Source organism: Mustelus asterias, chromosome 11, assembly GCF_964213995.1.
Source record: "Mustelus asterias chromosome 11, sMusAst1.hap1.1, whole genome shotgun sequence".
In the NCBI taxonomy this organism is placed as follows: domain Eukaryota; kingdom Metazoa; phylum Chordata; class Chondrichthyes; order Carcharhiniformes; family Triakidae; genus Mustelus; species Mustelus asterias.
This window is the reverse complement of record NC_135811.1, coordinates 17,221,365-17,248,013: the sequence shown is the minus strand read 5'-3', so window position 1 is coordinate 17,248,013 and position 26,649 is coordinate 17,221,365. Positions and strand designations below refer to the sequence as shown.

The window sequence follows — 26,649 nt, the reverse complement described above, 5'->3', positions numbered from 1 at the left end:
ATCTAAAAGTCTCTCAACCTCAACAACTCTGCATGTGCAGGTGTGTGGGTGTCACTGGTATTCTAAATTGCATCCCACAACATAAATGGGGAAACTGGGAGCAACAATACCATTTATAGTCCTATCTTACCACTCTTTGTGCTAGTTGTAAGATTGACACCACCATTAATCAGCTACAAAACCCATGCAATTGCCAAAATTATGCAAGAAAGCAGTGTTGTGCACTAAAAAAAACAAATTACCACATGGCAGAATAGTTGTGGTTCAGCTGAATGGCCTGTTTCTGTGCTGGACATTCTATGTAATTACATAATACTTCCCCTGCACAGTTTCAACGATTTTATTGCACGCAGGGAGGCGGAATGTGCAATCACCCCACAGGCCTACAAAAATTAGCACTCAGATTTCTATCGAGAAAATTACCAAAATACTTACAGGTCCTAAAGTCAACTGATCATTGCAAGGTTATGTACACATATCCTTACCAAACGTTATTGGTGTGAAGCCATAGAAGCTGATGTGGGGGGGGGGGGGTTACCAGATATGTTACAACAGATTTGATTACAGACCTTAGATAACTGTAGCTAGAATCATAGAATCCCTACAGTATAGAAGGAGGCCATTCGACCCGAGTCTGTTCCGATCACAATCCCACCCAGGCCCTATTCCCGTAACCCACATTTACCCCAGCTAATCCCTCCCGATACTGGATTGATCTCGAGTAAGGAGGGAATTTCTTATGATGAGAGGTTGAGTAGGTTGGGCTTGTACTCAAAGACGAATGAGAGGCAGCCTTAGAGACACAGGATTCTCAGGGGGCTTGACAGGGTAGGTGCTCTCCATTGTGGGAGAGTCTAGGACCAGAGGGCATAATCTTTTTGCTTTGATTTATTACTCAGAGTAAGGAGTCATCCATTTAAGACAGAGATGAGGAAGCATTTCTTCTCAGAGTATAGTGAATCTTAGTGAGGGTAGTAAGGCCTGGATTAAGTATGCTCATGACCAAGACGGACAGAATTTTAATCAGCAACAGAATCAAGGGTTACGGGAAGAAGGCAGGAAAGGGGAGTTGATGATCATATCAGATTATAACCACATTGAATGGCGCAGCAGACTCCATTGGCCAAATGGCCTAATTATGCTCTTATGTCTTGTAGCTTATGGTTCATTAACATCCTGGGGCTTACAAAGAACAAAGAAAATTACAGCACAAGAACCGGCCCTTCGGCCCTCCAAGCCTGCACCAACCATGCTGTCTGGCTGAACTAAAACCCCAAAGAAAATTATAGCACAGGAATAGGAGCTTTTGCCTCGAACATTGACTCGGCATTAACAAAGACAACCATGGGTCATCCTGGATTCAAATGGATTAATGATGGTCAACTTACAGATCTGCACTTTATTGATGGCACTGCTGTCCTGTCAGACATAAGGTTGCAACAACTCATTAGCTCAAATAAGCAATCATGCTGAACGAGTGGAGCTCAACATAACTGAAGAAAAAAAATTATGGCGAGGGGTAACATCCAACAAACAATGCTATGTTTATGTCAAGCAAAACAAAGTTGACATCATTATGGACTTTACCTCCTTTCTGGGCAGTTTATTCATAGCCAGGGAGCCACAGACAAAGAGCTCAATGCGAAAATGTGTAAAGCATTATCAACTTTCAACCAACTGAATAAGATTTAGAACTGTAAAAAGCTCTCCATGAAAACAAAGCTTAAGTTCTACAGTGCGCACATGCTCTCCACTCTCCTACATATTTCTGAAACTTGCAACCTGAAAACCTACCAAGAAAGGAAACTAAATGCTTTTGTTACCAGATGTCTCTGACAGATTCTAAGCATGGGATCTTATACCCAATACTAAAGAAAACATTTAGAAATGTTCCACCCATTAGCTTCAAAAGATCAGCTAGCTTGGCCATGTCACCCAACTTCTGTCAGTGTGACCTGCCCATCAAGTCATGCAGTGGGCACCTAATGGGTGCAGACGAGGGCAATGCAAGATGAACTTTGGCGGGGCAGGCTCGAAGGGCCAGATGGCCTACTCCTGCTCCTATTTCTTATGTTCTTATGAACTGATGCCAGTCTATTAGTAGACATTGCCAGCTGGTCAACAGATATTGGAGCGAAAGAAGAACATTGGTATGGACAAAAGAGAATGGAGAGCTCAATTTGCGTGAGCCAAGTCTGCTATTTAAAATGGAGAGAATACAGTTGAAATAAGCATGCAGGTCAATTAGCACTCTAATTTACAAACTGCAAGATCCTTTTCTTATACATATGAAGCATCCTTGCACAATTTTCTACATTAAAAATTCCATATAGCTGCTTTGAGCATTAGGCACTGTGGAAACAAGAGCATTTTTCCACTTAGTTTCCTGCAAAAGCTACAAACTGAGTTGAAAGTTTGAAGTTATAAAACACCACAGGGCATTACCATGTTCAGCCACAGGAATGGAGCAGGGAAAACCACGCATATTTTAAAAACATCGGCGTATAAGTAATTTCAGTAACTTTATTTAGCGATTGGATCCAATAGATTACATATGTTACAGATAAACAAGTCACCTAGATGAAGCGGCGTGCATCAGTGAAGTATGACTTGGCTGGCACGTTGTCAAAGAAAGTATTTTCTAAAGATGTCAAAGAACCAAGGTCATTAGATCTCAAAAACCAAGTATATATTTTAGTCTACAAAATGCTTTAAGTACATAAAATTACATGGAAGTACTTGAAATTTGTCAGAAACTACTTTGGAGGGGGTGGTGCTGCGGAGAAAAATCAAAATACTGAGTCATATCTATAATATAGAAGACAGAGAGATGGGCAAATCAGGCAAACAAGGTTCCCCTTCTATGCTCAACTATGTTATGCTGCAGTCACTAGACCCGTAAGACTTAAGAGACTCATTTTTCCAAGTAGGCCATGGTAATCTTTGAATATATAAGCACCATCTTGCAGAAGACATTGAGTTCTGTATTACACAAATGTCTACTTAGACATGGCATGTACGCCACAAACTTAACAAATTCAGACTGTTGTCAAACATGTATCAACTCCTTTCAGCAAGATCCCAAAGATTTTGAAGTGAAGCGCCTGTTCCATTAAATGTATTCACAAACATGGCAAGCTATTTACAAAAGGAATACATTGCTTGACCACATGACAACTGAAACACTTGAAGCACTACAATCCTTTGATGCAAAAACTGCTACAGAGCCCTATTTGAAGAAAATAATTCAGTGGTTTCTTTTTGAAGATAAAACAGGAGGGGCGAAGAAAGGAGGGTGACCAAGGAGCAGCATGTGATAACTGTAGAAGTAACATAGCCAGCATAACAAACTTCTTTGCTTCTAAAATCAAGTGGAAATGGCACAAACTTATAGAATCACAATCATGCAAAACTGTCATTTGGAAAAACATGGGTTAATGAGAACTGGCACAGTTTTGCTTCAAGGAAAATGTTTGACTAATTTCATTGAGTTCTGCGATGAAGTAGCAGTGAGGGCTAATAGAACGATTGCTCTTTGACCAAATAATGACTTGGACGTGGGTATAAAACATCAAATTCTGAGCTTTGTATCATCTGTAAACAGTAAAGATAGTAACACCAGCAGGACAATGGCGAAATGCACACAAATTATTTAACACTGAGAAGTGAGAGTGGTGCATTTGGTAGGAAGAATAAGGACAAGCAAAATAATTTGTATTAATATAGTGCTTTTAACACAGTAAAATGGTGCAGCGTGCATAACAGGAACATTACAAAATTTGACACCGAGGTAGGTTTTAAGCAGTGTCTTAAAGGGCGAAGAGGAAAAGATGAAAAGGTTTAGGGAGCAATTTTATTTTTATTATTTATTCATGAAATGTGGCTTGAAGATAGTGGTGGACTGCCTTCTTGAACCACTACAGTCTGTGTGATACAAGTGTACCCACAGTGCTGTTCTAGGTGAAGTGAAAAGATCTTGACCCAGTGACACTGAAAGAATAGCGATATACTTCCAAGTAAAAATGGTGAATGAAATCCCCGAGTTTCTGAGCTGAAGACAAGTGCTCCAATTGTGGAGCAATCAAATGAGTGCAGAAACCTGTGTTGTAGAGTGGTTAGAGATAGGGAGGGATGATGCTATGAGGCATTTGAAAACAGGATGAGAGTTTTAAAATGGACTCCTGATTGTAGATCAACAAGCTCAGGGATGATGAGTGAACAGGACTTGATGCAAGTTATGACATGTCATGGGCAACAGAAGTTTGAATGATCTCAGTTTATAGAGGGTGGAAGATGGGAGTGCACTGAATACTCAAGTCTAGAGGTAACAAAGGCACAGATGAGGGTTTCAGCAGCAGATATGTTGGGGTAAGAGCAGCATGTGATTTTATGTAGGTGGAAATAGGTAGTTTTAGTGATGGCATTAGTGATAAAACTAAATGGTCAAATTTTACATGGTGCACAGGAATGGAGACCTAGTAATGCAAGTACAGCATATAAATCTTTGAAAGCGGAAGTAGTTAAGAAAGCTATTAAAAGCACAGGAGGTCTTTGGCTTTATATTTACTGAGAGCACAAAAGCGAAGACATTATCCTAAACTTTACAAATCACTGGCGTGGCCCCAGCAGTAATAATGTGTTCAGTTCCAGGTCCAACACTTTAGGAAGGATACTAAGGCCTTGGCGAGGGTACAGAGGAGACTTACTAGAAGGCTACCAGGGAATTTAATTAATCTTATGAAAAATAATATATTAATTGTTGCATTTCCAACAAAATACTTTACCTTAATATTCATTCTTTACACCAACATTCAGAAAATAATCCCCAATTATAAGTGTTGAGTTTCCATTTCCTTCATTAGAAATGTGGTCTCAGTCAATTTAGAATCAAGTTCTAGACAAAATGTGTGCTCAAAGCCGAAATCAGTAGCTTCTGGGGCAGCTTCTGGACTGTCAGTGAAAATCCAAAAATGTTACTATCAGCTTATGCAGGTTAGGTGCTTTCACACATTTGCTTGCAAGAATACCATATGGTAGCAATTCACTGTTCTTCCCGACTGTCATCATGTCAACTGGCTTGTTGAAAAACAGTGTGAAATAATTCAGACTGCAGGAGGAGGCAGACAGATTTGTTACATCACTGCCACAGCAGAGAAGCTACAGAAAATTTGGCAAAATAATTACACTGGATTTATGTGGATGGATCAGATAGGAAAAGGAGGGAGAAAATGCAGTTGAAATCAGTGTATCAGGCAGAATTACAGCTAACTAAAGTAGAAGGCAAAAATAAAATATCTATTCATGCATATTTCGTACAATAAAACGAACGAAAATTCAGCCACCCTAAAAAGGTGCTAATCTAGAAACGTACTACAATCCATCTTCATGGAGCATTTGCATAGGTGCCAAATAACAGAACACAAGGTGCCACAAGCAGGCTAACATACTCCACAAGTGAAAGGTCACCAGCTGAGCTACATAAACCACATCGCCACCGCACTCCCCACCCCATGCCAGCTGTCTCAATGGAAATGTAGAAATAAATTTGTCAGGAAATTTTATTAGCAATTAATGTATTTGGGTAAGTGAGGATGTTTCCACTAGTAGGAAAAACTAGAACCAAAGGGCACAACCTCAGGCTAAAGGGACGATTCTTTAAAACAGAGATGAAGAGGAATTTCTTCAGCCAGAGAGTGATGAATCTGTAGAACTCTTTGCCGCAGAACGCCGTGGAGGCCAGGTCATTGAGTGTCTTTAAGACAGAGATAGATAGGTTCTTGATTAATATGGGGATCAGGGGTTATGGGGAAAAGGCAGAAGAATGGGGATGAGAAAAATATCAGCCATGATTGAATGGCAGAACAGACTCAATGGGCTGAGTGGCCCAATTCTGCTCCTATGCCTTATGGTATTATGAGTAAGGGCTCCACTCATTACAAACAAAAATAACATTCATGCTATAGACATTCTGCATGCCACATCATACACCAGATTTAAATCTGCAGAAGCCAAGCATTTTGTTGTTGGAAGGCAAAGTTGCAGTGAATGTCCAGAGCATTAAAGGCAACTGAAGATAGGAGACACACCACTCGGACAAAGCTGCTCAAGTCTTGAAGAATCTACCAGCCATCACCATCACTAAAGTAGTATTAGACAAACGAAAGGCAGATAAGTCCCCTAGTCCCAATGGCTTGCATCCTAGGATCCTAAAAGTAACTGCTACAGAGATAGTGGATGCATTGGTTGTAATTTTCCAAAATACTTGGATTCTGGCGAAGTACCAGAGGATTGAAAAACTGCCAATCTGACACCCCCATTCAAAAAGGGAGGGAGACAAAAAGCAGGTAATTATAGGCCAATTAGCCTAACATCTATTGTTGGAAAAATGTTGGAATCAATTAATAGCAGCACATTTGGAAAATCATGATCTAATCAAGCAGAGTCAGCGTGGCTTCATGAAAGGGAAATCATGTCTAACTAGAGTTTTTCAAGAAGTCTCAACCAGAGGTGAATCTGTAGATGTGTTAGTATTTATACTTGCAGAAGGCATTCAACAAGGTACCTCACAAAAGGTTAAATCATAAGAGCCCATGGTGTTGGAAGTATTATATTGGCATGAATAGAGAATTGACGAATGGGCAGGAAACAGCCAGTGGGGATAAAAGGTTCTTTTTCAGGTTGGCGACCTGTAGCCAGTGGGGTTCCACAGGGATAAGCACTGGGACCGCAACTGTTTACAATATATATTATTGACTTGGAGGAAGGAAGCAAATGTATTGTCGCCAAATTTGCAGACATGGAAGTAGATGGAAAGGCAAGTTGTGAGAGGGATACAGTTTACAAAGAGATATTGATAGATTAATTAAGTGGGCACAAAGTTGGCAAATGGAGGTATTTGTGCATGAAGCACAAAACTAGCAAACAGATAGCAGAGAATCAGGAAGGCAAATGGAACGTTGGCCCTTATTTCAAGGGGGTTTGGAGCATAAGAGTAGGGAAGTCTCGCTGCAACTGTACAAAGTACTGGTGAGACTACATCGGGAGTATTGAGAGTAGTTTGAGGAAAGATACCATTACATTGGAGGCAGTTCAGAGAAGGTTCACTAAAATGACCCCTGGTATAGAGGGATTTTCTAATGAGGAAACATTAAACAGGTTGGGACTCTATTCCTTGGAATTTAGAAGGAGAGGTGATCTCATTGAAACGTATAGGATTCTTAAGAGGTTTGATGGGGTAAATGCTGAGAGGATGTTTCCCCTCATGAGTGTCTAGGACCAGAGGGCATAGCCTCAGAGTAAAGGGGCACCAGTTTAAGACTGAGATGAGGAGGAATTTCTTCTCTCAGAGGGTTGAATGTCTTTGGAACTCCTGATCAGAAAGCTGTGGGAGCAGAATCCTTGTATATATTTAAGGCCAAGATAGGTTTTAGATCAGTAAGGGAATCAAGGGTTATGGGGAAAGGACAGGAAAGTGGACGTGAGGAATGTTGGATCAGCCATGATCTAATTGAATGGCAAAGGAGGCTCGAGGGATCGAACGGCCTACTCCTGTTCCTATTTCTTATGGTCAAACTGGGCCTGCAGCAAATGTTGACAAGACCAAAGCATAAAAAGCTTCTTGACCTTGCACTCACTAAACTACCTATCACAGATGCATCTGTCCATGCCAAGAATTGGTAGGGGACACCTTGTGGAGACAAAGTCCTGTCTTCACATTAAGGGCACCCTCTATCATATTTTGTGACACTATTGTCCGAAATGGGAGAGTCAGAACCAATCCAGCAACTCAAAACCTGGCATCCATATGGGCCAGAAGAATTCTATTCAACCACAATCTGCAACCTCATGGCCTGGCATAATGCTCACTCTAAAATTACCCACAAGCCAGGGGATTAAACATTTGATCCAATGTATTGGGATGCATGCCAGAGTCAGTACCAAACATTCCAAAAGCAACCTAGTGGAGCTATAGCACAGGACAACATGCATGCTAGACAGCAGAAACAGCAAGCTATAGACAGAGCTACGCTATTTCACAACCAACAGGTCAGATCAAGAGCTCTGCAGTCCTGCCAAATAAAGTTTATTAGTCACAAGTAAGGCTTACATTAACACTGCAATGTAGTTACTGTGAAATTCCCCTAGTCGCCGCACTCAGACGCCTGCTCGGGTCAATGGACCTAACCAGCACATCTTTCAGAATGTGGAAGGAAACGGGAGCACCCGGAGGAAATCCATGCAGACACAGGGAGAACGTGCAAACTTCACACAGACAGTGACCCAAGCCGGGAATCAAACCCGGGTCCCTGGCGCTGTGAGGTAGCAGTGCTAACCACTGTGTCACCATGCCACCCTGTGAACAGTGGACAATTAAAAAAACAGAGGAGGCAGCTCTAGAAACATCCCCATCCTGAATGAGGGTGGAGATAAGCACGTCAGTGCAAAAGAAAAACTGAAGCATTTTCAGCCAGAGATGCTGAGTGGATGATCCATCTCAGCATCCTGGGGTCCCCAGTATCACAGATGTCAGTCTTCCACCAATTTGATTCACTGAAGGATATGGTAAAGACTATGACAACAAGTTGGCTGAACTACTGAAGACGTGCTCCAGAAATAGCAGCACCTCCAGCCAACTTGTTCCAGTCGAACTACAACACTGGCAGCTATCCAACAATGTGAAAAATGATCAGGTATGTCCTGTCCATAAAAAACTGAACAATTCAATCTAGTCAATCACCATCCTAATCTCAATCATCAGCAAAGTTATGAAGACATTGTCAACAGTGCTATCAAGCATCACTTATTCAGTAATAACCTGCTCTGTTTGGGTTCCACCAGGGTCACCCGGTTCCAGATTTCATTATGACCGTGGACCACACAGAGACAAAGAGACAACATTTCTGGACTGAATGCACAGGTCAGGGGCGTGATGGAATACTCTCCACTTATCTGAGTTTAGCTCCAACAACAGAAGTAGCTCACCACCATCAAGTTAACACAGCCCACTTGATCAGCATCCCATCCACATTCACTCCCTCCAGCACTGGCAGAGTGGCAGTGTAAAGTTTCATGCAGTAATTTGCCAAGACTCCTTAAGCAGCACCTTCCAAACGCCTTAAAAAAGGACAACCATAGAAAGTAACCACTTCTCCTTAAGCAGCACCTTCTCTACTGCCTCAAGCAAGGGAACACCACCTTCGAGTTCCCCTCCAAGTCACTCACCATCTTGACATAAAGTACAGAATTTGCACCTTCAGTGTGTCTGGGTCCCCTGGAACTCTTTCCCTTCCGAACAAAACTGCGGGTGTTACACCACAGGGACTGCAGCGTTTCAAATAAGCAGCCTACCACCACCTTCTCAACGGCAATTAGGGATGTACAACAAATGCTGGCCTTGACAGCAATGTTCACACCCTATGAATTAATGAAATAGGTTAAATTTAGCATCCATTTTCCTTGGGTGTCCAGCATCAAGTTATTTAATATAAGTATAAGGAATAAATGTACTTTCTCAAATTAATTCTTTCTTATGAAGCCAAGATGAATATCCCTGAAGCAAAGTCAAGGATTTGAAATAGTTGAGTCTTAACTAACTGCTCCCATTTCTGAACAAGAAGGTTTCTACTTACTTGATACAGCAATATCAATGCCAGTGAAATCAACAACATGCTGGCAAGATTTCAACTATTCAAGCCTACATACAATTTGATATTAAACATGGCAAAATCCCAGCAATTCACTACAAAAACACACCCCTTTAGTTTGTAAGATTTAACAATTCCAAAATTGCTCAGGCCAACTCAGATGCTATCAGACTTGTGGGAACTGAATTACATGAAATGTCAGCCGAATAAGATCTCAATGTGGTGCAAAAGATTCTTGCTGAATAGAATCAGTCGCATGCAGATTTATGAAGTTTGGTTACTTTCTATGGTTAAGTCCTTTTTTAAGTCACACATTTTTCATATCAGCTTTGCAGTCACTAAGAGTGCGGCATTGGTTTCAGTACCACAAGAGCACAAAGTATATTACTTAAGATTTCAACACTGCACACACACTAAAAATTTTGTTTGAAGCCATGGCTGTCAGGGTTACATTCCAAATAAGTGAAGAGCAAATTAGGACTTGCCAGGAATTAAACGCGTGCGTAACAAAATCGAAACTTACATAAATATGGGACCTATTTTGGTTGCAAAGAGGTAGAAAAATAAATTGAGACTTTGAGGAAAATATTTGATGGCAGAGAAATTAAAGCAGCAACATACTTGTATACGTTTTAGAAAGCTTCCTGTTCTAGGTCTAGGTCCAATAATTACGTATCCACTTAGCTCTGCACAAAATTTTAAATTTAAGTCACCCATGTTCAAAAGTACGAGTCCACCTAATATGCACACTAGGTAGCTCATATGAGGAAGCACATTCATCTGCTCCTCGTCCAGTCCAATTAGGTCCTATTCTGGACTGTCTACCTTTGGCCCTTACTCCTTACACCCTGTGTGCAGCAGCAGCAGGACATTAAACTGTCACGTAAAATTAAATCCCCCATTGTCTAGACAGCGTTTTCACTTTTTTGGATGGAAAGTAAAAGTTGCCTTACACGTGGATTACCTTGCAAGTAAATGTAGTAACTGCTGATCAAGAAAGAAAAGTCACGTAAAGAAATTGAGCATCCAAATACCCATTCCGTTCAAGACTAAATCCAACAATTTAACTTCAATTTTGTTTATTTTTCCATATAAACTGTAACAATGAGTGGCCATATCTCTAAAATATTTCAATAAAATAGTTATAAACAATTATTGTAAAAGCCTGTGCACAGATTTTTTTTTAAAAACTAAAAGATAGACACTACTGTGCGATGAGAAACAAGAGTTTGCTGTTATCGCTTTAGACTTCTCTTCCACAGCCTGAAGGTTAAAGTTTGGGCAGCAGACACAGCTCTCAGACTTTAAGTCTATGTTTTGCAAATCGTTAACAAAATTAAAATCCAATACTCTGAATTTAGGGCTTGCCTTGAGTGGGTTTAATGAATGCACTTAAAACAGAGCCACTGATATGGCCTTTGCAATTGAACAGGTCCAACATCGAAGTATTGAACAAGTGTACAATCCAAAGAGAAGCTTAATTCACTAATCAATGAGGAAAATATTTACTTCAACATTGCAAACATATGCTAAAAGTATTTTAGCATTACATTTGCCACTTTTAACATTCACCCCTATTACAGATCCTAACCAAACACATTTCTACCGTTGAAATACAAGGATTGAGAAGAGAAACAGAACACTTGTACATCAAGTTCACTTCTGGAGATGCCCTGTGAACTGCAACAAAATCCCTGTCAGAAACTCCGCAAAAAAAGTAAAGTTTATTACCCGAGGACTATTTCCTCGGGTGGATGGAGCTATTACAAGGGGGCATAACTATAGGGTTCATGGTGGGAGATATAGGAAGGATATCAGAGGTAGGTTCTTTACGCAGAGAGTGGTTGGGGTGTGGAATGGACAGCCTGCAGTGATAGTGGAGTCAGACACTTTAGGAACATTTAAGCGGTTATTGGATAGGCATATGGGGCACACACCAGGATGATAGGGAGTGGGATAGCTTGATCTTGGTTTCAGATTAAGCTCGGCACAACATCATGGGCCGAAGGGCCTGTTCTGTGCTGTACTGTTCTATGTTCTATTAATTAGTCACAAGTTGGCTTACATCAAAACTGTAATGAAGTTACTATGAAAATTCTCTAGTTGCCACACTCCGACGCCTGTTCAGGTACAGAGGGAGAATTTAGCACAGCCAATCCACCTAACCAGCACGTCTTTTGGACTGTGGGAGGAAACTGGAGCACTCGGAGGAAATCCACGCAGACACGGGGATAACGTGCAGACTCCGGAAAGGCAGTGACCCAAGCTGGGAATTGAACCCGGGTCCCTAGTGCTGAGAGACAGCAGCGCTAACCACTGTGCCACCGTGCCGCCCAGCTGGTGATTTTACTCCAGTGATGCCCAGAGTGCACCATAGAAATTCTATCAAGTAGAGATTTAAAATAAGCAGTGTTTAGAGTGGAAAACTGGGCAGTTTTGCATGCAATTACAGAAGAGCCCCACTGTTATCCAAGTTGACAGCTTTGTTTGCAACCAAATTATACTGTCAGGTGGCAAATTACAAAGAAATAGATTTCCAGCCCACGAGAGACCAGCTCCAATATGGCTTACATACTTTTTCACATTCAAATGCTGGTTTTCATATACACAAGATGAAACTGTTCATCAATAATTTATCATCAGTACTGCTCAAATAGATTTTTTAAAACTTATATCATGCAAAGTTACTGACCAAATAAGTAGACAAGCTTAAATTTTGTATGAAACTATAAACAATTTTGACCAGGTTGCAGTTTTAATAGGAGATACAATCAGGTTTTTATCAAACACAGTGCATTTCAGATTGAACAGTCAGCAATCAAAGAAGACTGCACTTTAACTTCTTCCTTGTTTCTTCTTCCTTGGGTGCTGCCCAATCTGTTGAGCATTTCAATTCAATATCACCATTATCCTTACAGAAACTCATTTTGGGTACATTGGTTGTGAAAAGAAAAACAAACAAATGAACAATAAACAAAAGAAAATTATCCTATCGGCAATCTAACTTGAAATAAATATGCATTGAAAACCATTCCAATGCATTCAAATAATCAGCGAGTCCCGCCCAGACTGCATACTCTCGTCCTCACATCAAACTCCTCTGTTAAAAATTCTTTCAGAGAAGGGTGCAGATGAGTTCAGGATTTGTCCTGCATCTGAGGGATTGCAAACTTTTCCCTGAACACATCGAACAGTAATACTGAAACAAGGAATGGTTCTAATTGTCCCAGGATTTCCTGTTATTTCAGACCTCCAGCATCCACAGTATTTTATTTCTGCATTAGAAATCAAATTGCTTTTTGTCAATTAAGGAGGCATCTGTATTCTAACAATGCTGATTTACAATATCTTTGCTGCATCCTTGGAAATTAAATAACTAACAATGCTTAAAAAACCAACTGCCTTCACATTTAATCCAAAAACACCAATGACCATCCTGACTAGCCCAGTGGCAAGTATTCAAATTAAAAAGAATTATACCATGTTGTAATAAAATAACACATTGCACAACCAAACAGCTTAATTATTTGCTCCAAACACATCCAAGGCAAAATATTATCAATCCCTGTCATGGCTGGGGCTCCAATAAAAAACCATAAATGGCTAAGTGGAATGGTCAGAGTAATATAGGAACATAGGAGTAGGCCATTCAGACCATTGAGCCTGCTCTGTCATTCAATATCTGATCATCCACTTCAAAACCTTCTTCCACCCGCACCCTCCCATTCCTACATTCCTTTACGTCATAGACATTTAGAAATCTGTAACTATCCAATTTAAACATACTCAATGACTAAGCTTCCACAGCCCTTAGGCAGAGAATTCCAAAGATTCAAATCACTCAAGTTAAAAAAAATTCTCTTCATCTCAGTCCTATGTGGCTTCAACATTTTTTTTAAAAATCATCCCCCCTGGTTCTACACTACCCAACCTGGGGAAGCACCTCACCTGCACCGACCATATTTATCCCTTTAAGTATTTTGTAGGTTTCAGTGAAATCACTTCTCATCCTTCAAAACTCTGGAGAATACAAGTCCAGTTTCCCAAATATCTCTTCACTGGACAGTCCCGCTATCTCAGGAAAAGTCTGGTGAGCCTGTGTTACTCTCCCTCTATCCAATAATATCCTTCCTATGGTAAGAGGCCAAAACTACGCACAGTACTCTAGGGGCAGTCTAACTAACCAAGGTTCTACAGAATTGAAAAAAGCTTCACTACTCCTGTAATCAAACTCTCTTCTAATAAAGACAACAACATACTATTAGCCTTCCTAATTGCCTGTGACACTTGCATGGACACCCAGGTCTTTTGATACATCCACACTTCCTAATTTCTACCATTTGAGAAATATTCTGCACACCTGTTCCTCCTGCCAAAGTGAATTACATCACATTTATTCACATTATATTCCATCTGCCATGTTCTTGCCCACTCACCAAGTCTGTCCAAATCCTCTGTAAGCAGCTTTGCATCTTCCTCAAAAAACACATTCCCACCTAGCTTTGTGTCACCGCAAACCTGGGAGTATTACATTTGGTGCTCACATCCAAATCATTGATATATATTTTGAGCAGCTGGGGCCTTTGAGTACTGATCTCTGTGGTACCCCACGAGTCACAGCCTACCAAAACAAGAATGACCCACTTATTCTTACTCTGTTTTCTGCCTGTTAACCAATCCTTAATCTATCCCATTATGTTACTCCTATCCATTAGACATCAAAACCCCAAGTGAATTTCAAAGGCCTATTATACCTTTATTCCTGTACAAAACACCAGGGTTGAAGCTTGGCGTCGACTGGAGGATTGTGCCCAGCTCTGCTCCTTTCTCAAGTGTGGTCCCCAAAGAAACATGAGCAACACGAGAAAATTTTTATTTTAAAAATGCGAGTGACTAGGATTTGGAATGCACTGCCCGAGTGTGTTGGGGGCAGGTTCAATCGTGACTTTCACAAAGGAATTGGACAATTACCTAAAGAGAAAAAAAATGCAATGGAGTGGGGAAAAGGCAGAAGGCAAGTTGCTCTTGCAGACAACTGGCATGGTCCTGATTGGCAGAATAGCCTACTTCTGTATTGTAACCATTCAAATTCTATATTGGAGACTGTTCTTTTAAATATATGAGCTTAAGTACATGACCATGTTCTATATTAGCACTAGTACAAGTAGTAATTTAACCTTTCAAGGGCAGCAGTTTTCAGACTTGGGTGAGGAACTGTACAAAAATCCTAGCACTCCTAGGAAAACTTCCCTGCTTCCAAGAAAAAGCGCTCCTCAATATGCAAGAGGAAAAGTGTTCATTAGTATAAATATACATCTGATCACAAACTACCAGTGGCCTCATGCACGCAAGGTAACTGTTCCAACAAAACAACAGATAAAAGCACTTAAATAGATCAGGACTGTAACCCAGATTCATAGCTGAACTTCAGCCAAACTGTCCACCAGAAATGACAGATACCATGGGCGGCACGGTAGCACAGTGGTTAGCACTGCTGCTTCACAGCTCCAGGGTCCTGGGTTCGATTCCTGGCTTGGGTCACTGTCTGTGTGGAGTTTGCACATTCTCCTCGTGTCTGCGTGGGTTTCCTCCGGGTGCTCCGGTTTCCTCCCACAGTCCAAAGGTGTGGGTTAGGTTGATTGGCCAGGTTAAAAATTGCCCCTTAGAGTCCTGAGATGCGTAGGTTGGAAGGATTGGCGGGTAAATGTGTGGGAGTAGGGCCTGGGTGGGATTGTGGTCGGTGCAGACTCGATGGGCCGAATGGCCTCCTTCTGCACTGTAGGGTTTCTATGATTCTATGATGTCAATGTACAGAAAAGAAAAACAAAGCTATGGGGTGGGATTCTCCCAAAAAAATTCTAAGTGCTGAATTTGTGTAAAGACTGAGTAATTCCCGCTGTTTTTTTCAATGAGATTTTCCGAAACGAATCTCCCACTTTGTGCATCAGAGAGCCCGAGCGTGAATCTCATTAAAATCTGTGGGCGGAGCCTATCCTGCTTGAGAAGCCGGCAGCATAACACTGAACGGGCCACTGTGCGTGCGCCAATCTGTCATAGCAGAGATTGGCACATGGGCAATAGCCCCACACTGCCAGCCTCCCGATCGCTGGCCAGCCCTGCAATCGCACATTGCTGGCCATGCAAACCCCCACCCCATGCCCCGATCGCTGGCCTCCCAGATGTGTCTGGACCAGCCCCGATTCCCCCCACTCCACCTTGATCACGCCCCAATCATTGGCCTCCCTCCCTCTGTCACTGAACATAAGTGCAGAGTGGCAGCGGGACCCTCACCAATCAACCCCCAGAGATCCCACCACCTATAGGCCCTACCCCTCTGGCCCTGCCCACTGGTACTGCCCGATGCCCGGTGGGCTGTGCCAAGATGTCCCCTGAGCATTGCCATTCTGCCCCATGGGCTGTGCCAGAAGGCCAGGCTGACACTGCCACGCTGGCAATGTCCAGGGCACCTCCTTTACCCCCAACCTCCTCAGGGAGGTACCCCCTTTCACTAGGATTCACATAATTTATTCAGCTCCGCGCCGATTTCTGGCACAGGGCTGACGACACTGGAAATCGGGCAGTCGGAGACACGTGGAGGCCGTGGCACCCAACGGGAAGTCCACTACTTGGCCTCTGCTCAAATCTCCCAGCCATTGCGCTGCTAGAGCAGCACAGCGGGCTAGGAGAATCATTTCCATGTACCTTTAGCAGCTGGTTACAGGTCAAATTAGAGAGCCAAAGCGCAGATTATGTTATCCTTATTAACAGAAAACATCGAGGGTTTTTAAAGCAACAGACAGTAGAGTAGCCAAGTCATTAAGGTGGTGACAAATTCAGATAAACAAAGGTAATAAATTAAGAGGGTCCAAGCTGAGCACTTGTGGAATACTTTGGAGGATGCTTTGGAGAAACAACAGCCAGCGTCTCAGTGGCCTCATGTTGGGCTGCAAGAATATACTTGATGACTTCTCCCTGTGCTTCCCCCAGTCACAACCAAATACAGCCCACCGATACCCCTTAGTTCACAAAGGGCCTGAGCACAAAAATCAAGGCCAACACTCCAGTGCAGTACAGAGGGAATGCTCTGTCAGAGGTGTCACCTATTGAATGAAGCATCAAACTAAGGTTCTGTCGGCCTTCAAGTTCAAAAGGTTCTATGACACTATTTTGTGGAACAGGAAAAATTCCCCAGCATCTTGGTCAATATTTAATCCTCAATCAAGATCAAAGAAACAGATCAACAGTTCCTCCCATGCACCAATGTCAATTTGTTCCTGCTTCAACGAGGCCTTAAGAATGTCCTCAGAACCTCTCTATCCTTGCGATCAGTTGCCATTCTCAAGTTGCGGAAAGAGGATTAGCTGACTATTTTCAATACAGATGCAGTATCTAGACCATCAGAGCTGATTTCACATGATTTTGGATGCTATGCTAGAGGAATTGGCTTTGGTGAAGATGTTGGAGCTGGTTCACCTGTCTATTTGACAGAGTATCCTGCACAGATATCATTGGTAGGTGACCCAAGTCTTATCATCGCATTGCTGTTTGAGGGAGTTTATTGTGCTGAAGCTGGCTCTTACATGATAACAGTAACTACACTTCAAAAATACTTCATTGGCTACAAAATGCTTTTTGGGTAATGCAAACAGCATGACACAAATGCAAGTCTTTTTTATTACCTGGTGTTAGACTTGACTCAGTGGCGACCGAGTCAGAAATTTGTTGTTTCAAACCTCACTACATAAACTTAAGCACATCATCTAGGTTGGCACTTCAGTGCACAAAATGAGAGCCTTCATTTGTTAGAGGTGCCAGCTTTCTGACGCGATATTAAACTGAGGTCTAATGAAAGATCCTATGGCACTATTTACCCCTCAACCAACACCCGAACACAGAAGATCTGATAATGTTTCATTGCTGCTTGCAAACTGGCTACCACATTTTCTGCAATAATTAGATTTCAAAAGTACTCCACTGGCTGTTGAGTGCTTTGCAAAGTCACGAGTAGTTCTTTCATTACACACATGGTACCTCTGTAGCTGTAGCCCAGCATGAAGCCAACCCTCTGGGGAGGAGAGAGGATGTGGAGATGCCGGCGTTGGACTGGGGTAAACACAGTAAGAAGTTTAACAACACCAGGTTAAAGTCCAACAGGTTTATTTGGTAGCAAAAGCCACACAAGCTTTCGAGGCTCTGAGCCCCTTCTTCAGGTGAGTGGGAATTCTGTTCACAAACAGAACTTATAAAGATACAGACTCAATTTACATGAATAATGGTTGGAATGCGAATACTTACAACTAATCCAGGAGAGAGGAGGCAGGAAGGGGCAAAAATATTTGTGGTATAGTTCCAAAAAGAAATCACACTAGAGAACTGAGGGCAACCCAGAAAGAATCATCTCCAAATACTGTATGTGCACTATCATACCAATGGGCTAACTACCACGTCTATATTTCTGACGCTGACCCAAGTATACTAGCTCTCTGGTAGGTTGATGTAAGCAAATGCTGAAAATTATCATTTCTGGCGAGTTCCTGATAGAACAGAGAATTTTTTGCCTCCCCTTCAAAGCATTCTTGCTGCCAAACATGAACATTATTTGGCATCAGCCAAAGGCTAAATAAGATAGAGATTTGTGGCTGAGCAAATCAGCTGAAAGCATTTCAAAAGAAAAAGTTCAATATCATTCTGCATTAAACTTAAGCACCAAGGTTAGATTACAGAAGCAAAAAGATGATAGTTAGAAATTAGATATAAACATGTCAATCAACATATACATATTTTGGATCAGATGTTACAATTATCAACATAAGTTATACAAATGGCTCATTTAATTGAAATGTGGGAATCATGTTCCTCCGGCATGTGCTACTTACCTGAACTGCGTAATTACTTTACAATGCCTTTCCCGAGAAACTAGGTCTAGATATGACCTATAACGATCTCAATTATTAGTCTTACTGGTACCTAATGTCTTGGATTCTCACCATATTTAGAAAACCAAACATGAAAATCGCACTGAAAATGAATCGGGTAACAATCAGTTTTGAGAACCCCACTACACAAATGCAAAATATACAACTTTCACTTTACTACCTATTTTCCCCAGTTTTAACATCCACAATTTTGTGGATCTTTACAAGATTTCAAAGACGATTGTTCAAAGATTAAATATATTTTTTAAAATCACTCATTTTTATGCAGTTCTTGAACATCCCCAATCTCATTATATGGTTCTTTAACCGTCAGCTACCCTCTACTGTCCTGCACAAGTGAATCTAGATGGAGTTAGGTTACAGATTAACAATGATCAGTGAATGACAGAGCAGACATGAGGCGCTAAATTGCCCACTCCCATTCTTAAATTTCTTGATCACTCTCAGCACACTATTAAACTAAGTTTGATCCTATCTTCAAGTGTGCACAGACAAACATATCCATTATAGTATTGTAAAAATCACAATATACAAGAATCACTGTCCAGTGATCAAGAAACACAATTGATTTTCTCCAATCTAAACCAAGACAGGGACAATATGGCATATGTCAGCAATTACTTTGTTAGTTAACTGTTGGATGAAAACAGCTAACTCACAAAGACCAGGTGCTAAAGTGGGTTTCAAAACCATCAATTAAGGCATCGGAAAGGGAGCATTATTAGATATTATCTTTAATTCAGCATGAAAAATTAACCTTGCATTTACACAGCACCTTTTATGGATTCTAAGTCCCAAGTGCTTTACAACCAATTTCTGCCGCAAGATCTCATTAACAAGACAGACCCATTTTACTGATGTAGGTTGAGGGATATATGAAGGATAAGCTAGGACATCAGGAGGATTCTCTGCTATCCTTCAAATAATGCCACATTCACTCAAATTCAACAGCTCATTCAAAAGATTGTATCTTCGACATTGTAGCACTCCCTCAGCACTGCAGTGGTGTCAATCTAAATGTCTTTGGAGTAGGGCTTGATCCCACGATCCAACTCAGAGGAGAGAGTCTCTCAAACAAAGCAACCATTTATATGCCAGTGAACTTGAAACAGTAAGTAAACAAAAGCATGATTAAATTAATGTCACCTATTAGTCCTCTGAATAGGATACTTCCTTATAGAATGTGAAATAAGTATAGTCAGCCTTGTCTAATGGTACCAATATACCTCGGGAGAAAAGCCTGCAAGTCAATAAATTTAGCAATACACTTTGTATGATTCTCTTAATTCCGCATCTCAGATTATTCTTACCACAAGCACAGACCTGCATCTACCAGTATTGTATCCCAGTGTGTGTTATATAACACAACATAATATAGCTCTCCAGACGTATCGGCAATCCAGAAATGGAAGAACAAAATATATAATTGTACTGCTGGGTGGTATTCACATTTCAAGTGGACACAGTATAAACATTTCGCACGCCCACCATTACAGTTCACTGAAATCCTAATGACAACATGGGAAAGCACTTTTATCCTGCAATTATATGTTTTAGATGTTTAAGGCATTAGTGAAAATGCAATTTAGGAGATACATTAAGCTTTTGAACTGCAAGTTGCTGCTTAAAGTTGGGGATTTTAAAGTTAAATTATAACTGCAGCAAAGCACATGTTGTCCAGCAAGCCACAATCAGATAGTGAACAATTTACCCTCAAGCACCCTATTTTAAACTCTCCACCTCCCAAAGCTTAGTACTGTAGCATCTCACACACATACCAATAAACCTGACTGACGTTAAAGCAAAAAGTGAATTTTCAACTTCAAACAACAGGTTTACCCACTGATATTTCACCTCAAGCCCAAAGAACAGTCCAAATCAATGGGGCAACCGTTAGGCTTCTAAACAAAGAATTTAGCCAGTTCAAACTCAGTTTGTAGATGGCATGAGATCACAACATGGAACTTCTAATCTAGTATGAATGGCACTGCTGAGCTGAGATTCCCAAAGCAATGGCTCACGTATGGGATAAAGAAATCTACACTGATGCATTTTGGGAATGTCATTCTGGGGCTGGTGTGTTGTTAAGGCAGCAAAGAGGGGACTTTGCTCTGAAACTCATTGTGTTGAACCCAACTTCGGAGTGATTGATTGCTGACATGCAATCAAAAAAATGCTCCACTCCCCAAGACTGATATGCCTCGAGATAAAATTCACCCACTCATTTCTAAATTAATATCACATGAAACAATTCTTTGTCAGAATTTGGACAAACAGTATTAGATTGAGGTGCATGTCCATTCCTCAGAGAGCAGTACTATTTGGGAGGGATAATACGCAGGTTCTGATCTACATGCAATCAACTATTTTCTACTTCTATCGAAGCAAACAAATTATCCATGCAGTAAATGAAGGCACATTACAGCAAGCCTTATATTATACCTTTTGAGTTCTTCGAGGTTCTCTGCGGTCAGTGCCGGGATCTCCGCAGCACAGAAATTATAATCAACATACCATAACAGCTTTTTTAATATAAATAAACATATGCACAATAACAGTAGGCATTCCAATGCAAGACTTCAGAGCAAGAGCAAATATTTACCATTGCAGAAAAAATACATAATTCCACTTATAACCAGAGAGTTCTCATGCTGAAACTCTAGAATAGATATGCGGGGTGGGGGGTTGTCATTCTTTGTACTAAAAAACAGAACCATGCAACTATTGAATTAAGCAAGCACAATAAAATAGGAATTTGATTCTTAAAATTTGAATTAAGCAACTGAATCATGAGAACTATATTCAATACCAACTTCAACTTTCCAAGAGAGATATTTCTTAAAATAAGTTCTGAAGTATGAGCTAACCTCAGAGGAATACACACAAATCTTGCCCAATATTGTACTCTTTCAAACAACTATGCTAAATAAGGAGACAGTAAGTTTGTCAGTATTCAGCAGCAGTAAGTAACCACTGACAATGTACACAGCATTCTGGAACAGATTCAGTTCATACAAAAACAGAAAATGCTGGAAAATCTCAGTTCATACAAGTTGCATTGTGAAATTTGTTGGGAGGAATGGCTATGCAGGAGTTGGGAAAGAGGACCAAAGGAACAGTAAAAAGTTTATTGATAGAACTTTACTGGTTGTGGGCTCAGACTCAAAGTCTGCAATATTAAGTATATAATCATTTGTTTTAGCTCTAGATGATAATGCATCTTTGTTCTTCTCCTTGTCTACAAAGTAACACTAAAAGATCCCTAATTAATATAAAGCATTAGATTTACCACCATCCCCCCACCCCCCCCAGCAACTCTTTCTCACCCCCCGCCAGCAACTCTTTCTCACCCCCCCCACCCCCCACCACCACACAATTAGTCCTCAAGAGTGACATGCCAACAAAAACATGAGTGACAGTGCCCATACTGAATCAGATTAAAGTTTAAAGTTTATTAGTCACAAGTAGGCGTACATTAACACTGCAATGAAGTTACTGTGAAAGTCCCTTAGTTGCCACACTCCGGCACCTGTTCGGGTACACTGAGGGAGAATTTAGCATGACCAATTCACCTAACCAGCACATCTTTCGGACTGTGGGAGGATACCGGAGCACCCAGAGGAAACCCACGCAGACACAGGGAGAACGTGCAGATTCCACACAGACAGTGACTCAAGCCAGGAATTGAACTCAGGGACCTGGTGCTGAGAGATAGCAGTGCTAACCACTAACTATTAAGCTATTTAACATAGTGTAAGCATGCAGTATTTTATCTCCTTTAAGGCAACCGAGCAATTTCACAAATCAGTCAGTTAAATCTATACGCAAGCACATCAAGCAACCAGTGAAGAGATTCTCAAGTGACTAAGTTTATATAATGCAGCGCAAGGTGTTTGGTGTCCAACCACATTATTCAGTTCAAGAAATGCTTCATCCATGTGGCAGAAAAGGTGTTTCCCTTAGCCATCAGAATAGGAAGTTATAATACAATACTGATGCAAACAACCTGCATTTATATAGCACCGTTAACATAGATAAACATCCCCCAATATTTCAGAAGCATAGTCAGCCAAATATGGCCAGCGGGAAGAGGATATAGGAGGGGACGACCCAAAGCTTAGTCCAAATTCTTAGGTTTCAAGAATGATCTTTAAAAAAAGTGGAGAGGCACATGGGTTTAAAAAGGGTATTCCAGAGTGTGATTCCTGAACAGCTGACAGTATATCCATTGATGGGGATGGGGAACAGGGTCAAAGGAACAGACAATTCAGAATAGGTTGCTGAGCTGAAGGAGGTTACGAGATGGGAAGGAGCAGGATGGTGAAGAGAATTTTAAATTGGAGAAGTTGACGCGCCAATGTAGGTGAGCAAGGGACAGGAGTGATGGGCATGCTGGAGTTGCTGTGGGACAGGATAACACAAGATGGTGCTTTAGGCGTACCAAGATTTTAAAGGCCAGAGAGAATGGAAGGCTGTTCAAAAGAACTCTGCAATAGTCATGGATCAGTTTCAGATGCAGATGGGCTTATGGGCAATGTTACAACATGAAAACAGGCAGTCTTTGTAAAGAACAGTATATGGGGTTGAAATAACTTGGGATCAAACAGAGACGGCCAACAATCTGATTCAATCTCATGGCACACTGGCCAGGAAAGGAGGCTGCAATCAACAGCAGGGGTACAGGGTAGGGATAGGGAGGTGGGATGGAAAAGCACTGCGGAGACAGCTAAATGGAAGCTGGCAATTCAACTGAGATAAATTGTCACATTTGTTGGAGAGGAGGATGATGGGGACAGCTGAGAGGAGTTTAAGGAAGGATCTGAGACCAATGTCAGTTTTGGCAGCAGAGTGATTTCTGATAAAACCTGATGTGGCCCAGATCCGATGATGCACAAATAGCCAGTTATGCAACAGATACGCTCAAGTTTTCACCACGCTTGACTTGGAGTGAATATGGGGAGAATACCAGGGGAATAACCAGGATAGAAGAGTAAATGTTTTACTCGTGATAAGGGCATCAAGCGCCAGGTAGTTGGACCTGAGAGAGTAGATAAGGAGACCAACAGCTGCAGAAGCATCATAGCAAATGGAGGGTAAATGGATTGTTGGCAATTTTAAAATCCAATCGTATAAAAATTATCAGTTAGTTTTACTTTCCTGAGAAGGTAAGTGGGTTTGGGGGAGGGTGGGTTTGGGGGAGGGTGGGTTTGGGGGAGGGTGGGTGGGGTGAATGGCGAGGGATAAGACAGTATTGGAAGATGCTATGATTGAGATCACAAGAGCAGAAAAGCTACGCAATCTGGCAAAGCCAAGACAGCGTCCATGAACAATAGAGTTTATAAGACGACAGATATTCAAGAAGTACTGTAAAATGGCAGTGGTGGTGATTGGGGCGAGAGTCGCCATGGAAGCTGAAATCACTATGGATGAAGAATAATAGGTTGAGGAAGAAAAGTAGGGAGGAGATTCTAGGGAAGAGATTCCAGGGAAAATCTTGGAATGGGGCAGCCACGAAGGATTTTGAAAGATGCAAGGGAGTGAAACAAGATAAATTGCTTAAAGGGAAATGTGCCAGAGCAGTATGTGCTAAAGCAAATGTGGGAAAGCATCAATGGCGTGATTTGCTGATAAGGGCAATACACCAATCACCATGTTTATTTGGATGGCCTTAATAAGGTGCAGGTTGTCAGCCAAATTTCAGTCAAAGCTGTGAATATCAATCAGAGTCTAAGGGAACAGGGTGGATAGGGTGAGTGGGATCAGAAAGAAGTGGGGAGATTGCTGCTGCGCCCCCCCCGATATATCCTGAATGATTCCACTTTCAACAAATGGAATGGAGGTTCTGATGCCAGAGTATGCAACATCCTGCCACAGAACTTAAAAGCAGATTTTAAAGACCCCTTACTCGTAGGTACATAAACAAAATCACACACTATTGACACATTACTTTCACGTACAGACTCAATTAATATAAATAAAATTGAACTTTGCTCTTTTGGTTTACAATGTCAAATTAATGCTTTTGATGAGCTTACTGCTTTGAAACCATGTTCCAACTATCTCCAGAGCAGTAAAATAAGCGATAGCTGGATTTGAAGCTTTTCTGAATTTCAATCAGGATTTACAAAAAGTAAACTACAATTTTAATGAAACTACCTCGAGCACATCACATCAGACCCCACTTCACTTTAGCACAGGTGAAAAAGTTGCTTTGACCTGGAGCCTGAAACCTACAAGCGGTTTAATGACCTCTAATTCACCATGATCTGTACAAAATGACATGGATTCCCACAAGTCATACTGCAGCAATGGTTTTAATGGGGCAACGATTAACGGTAGGAATACAATGCTTCAAAACAGGCCATCAGCAACTGGGAAGAAATTCCTTGGTGAGGCAGAACTGCAGACTGCGTTTCACCTTTCCTCCCCATTCCAGAAGTCCCCTATTTCATATCACGTCAATCTGCAGCGTTGATTTTAATGCAATTCCGCGTATCCACGAATAATTCGCACTGACATGTAAACTGACACGGTTTCCCCCTTTGCTGCAATTTAACATTTCTTCCCATCCAAATCCTTACAGCTGTACTGGAGACGTTAGTCACATATCTAAATAGTCTAGTTGCGTGTGTGTGAATTGTAACACACTTTGCCATGCCTTGTCAACAAAGTGACTCAAGTTTGTCGGTTCTCTTTTATGTCTAAAGGTGTTTTTTGAGGGGGGGGGGGGAGAGGAAGAGAAGAGGGGGAAGAAGAGAAACTGTTCCCTATTCTTAGAACCCCATTTCCCCCCCTCCCAACAATCAGAACTCAGCTCACTTCACAGCAAACAGACAATGTGAGAGGAAAAATAAATAAAAACAGTGGGCAAAACCTGGGGGGGATCTTGGGGAATGAAATATTGGGAAGGAGTCTTTTGAATCTTCCAAAACACCATTCCCCATTTTCCTGCTGAATAAACAAAAAGTGCAGCTTATAAAAGGGAATGTGCCAGCTCAGAGCAGGCAGCTTCGGCCGAGATTGTGCAAGAAAACCCCCCTATTTAAATACACACACAGACATTTATATCACAATGTACATATTTCCGCTTTTAGTGCTTGCCCACAACAAGGAGCTGGCCCTCCAACGCCCCAGCCCGGACATGAGCTGCTCTTACCTGAGAGCGAGTGGCCGCCTCTCCTGCCCGCGGCCCCCAGCCTCCCCGGGCTCGGTCACTCAGCCTCCTCCTTCCCCGAGGCCCCGGCCCAGCCCGGCTGACAAGCCCCGTCACTCACCGAGACGGCGGCAGCAACACCGCCCCCTACCCCTCCCCCCCGTCCCTCGGCCGTTAGCCGGTTTATCCCCGACTGACTGACCTCCCTCCCCCCCGCGGCCACACACACACACTCCCCGCCTCACACACCCTCGGCTCAGGGGTTTTGCTGCCCGCCCCGCAGCCGGAGGTGTTTTTTTTAATATATACTGGGAGAGTGTTGAGGCCTTTGCCCGGGGCTCTGACTGTGCCTCCCTCTCCCTCTCCCTCTCTCTCACACACACACACTGACTGACTGGGCTCCCTCCGGGCGGCACTCGGACATCAGCAGCAGCCGCGCGGCCTCCTCCCCTCCCCCACCCACCAACAAAACAGCCCTGGGGCCAGCGTCACTGCGTCAGCGCCCCCGCGCCGGAGCCCTGGCGTCATCGCGTCGACGCGCCCGCGCTCCCGGCAGCCGAGGGCGCGCTCCCCGGCGCCCATGCGCGTTAAACCAAGGCGAACTCCCATCCAACACCTGCCCCCCTCTCCCCACACAACAAACACTGCACCCTCCCCCCACCCCACCACTCTCCCCCCTCCCCACCCAATCTCCCCCTCAATCACCCCCCTCCCCTCCCCCACTCTCCCCCCTCCCCTCCCCCACTCTCCCCCTCCCCTCCCCCACTCTCCCCCCTCCCCTCCCCCACTCTCCCCCCTCCCCTCCCCCCACTCTCCCCCCTCCCCTCCCCCCACTCTCCCCCCTCCCCTCCCCCCACTCTCCCCCCTCCCCTCCCCCCACTCTCCCCCCTCCCCTCCCCCCACTCTCCCCCCCTCC

The 26,649-nt window shown here is 42.4% G+C and overlaps 1 protein-coding gene across 2 annotated transcripts in view; it reads right to left on the bottom strand.

The window, feature by feature from the left end:
* Positions 1-26,194, bottom strand: part of shoc2 (SHOC2 leucine rich repeat scaffold protein) — a 113,827-nt gene extending 87,633 nt beyond the window's left edge. The window contains exon 1 of one of the 2 annotated variants that reach the window (XM_078223206.1): positions 25,737-26,194. The gene's annotated coding sequence lies outside the window, so the exon portion shown is untranslated. The remainder of the gene's footprint in view (positions 1-25,736) is intronic. The other variant, XM_078223207.1, reaches the window with a different exon arrangement.
* Between the last annotated feature and the right edge of the window lie 455 nt (positions 26,195-26,649).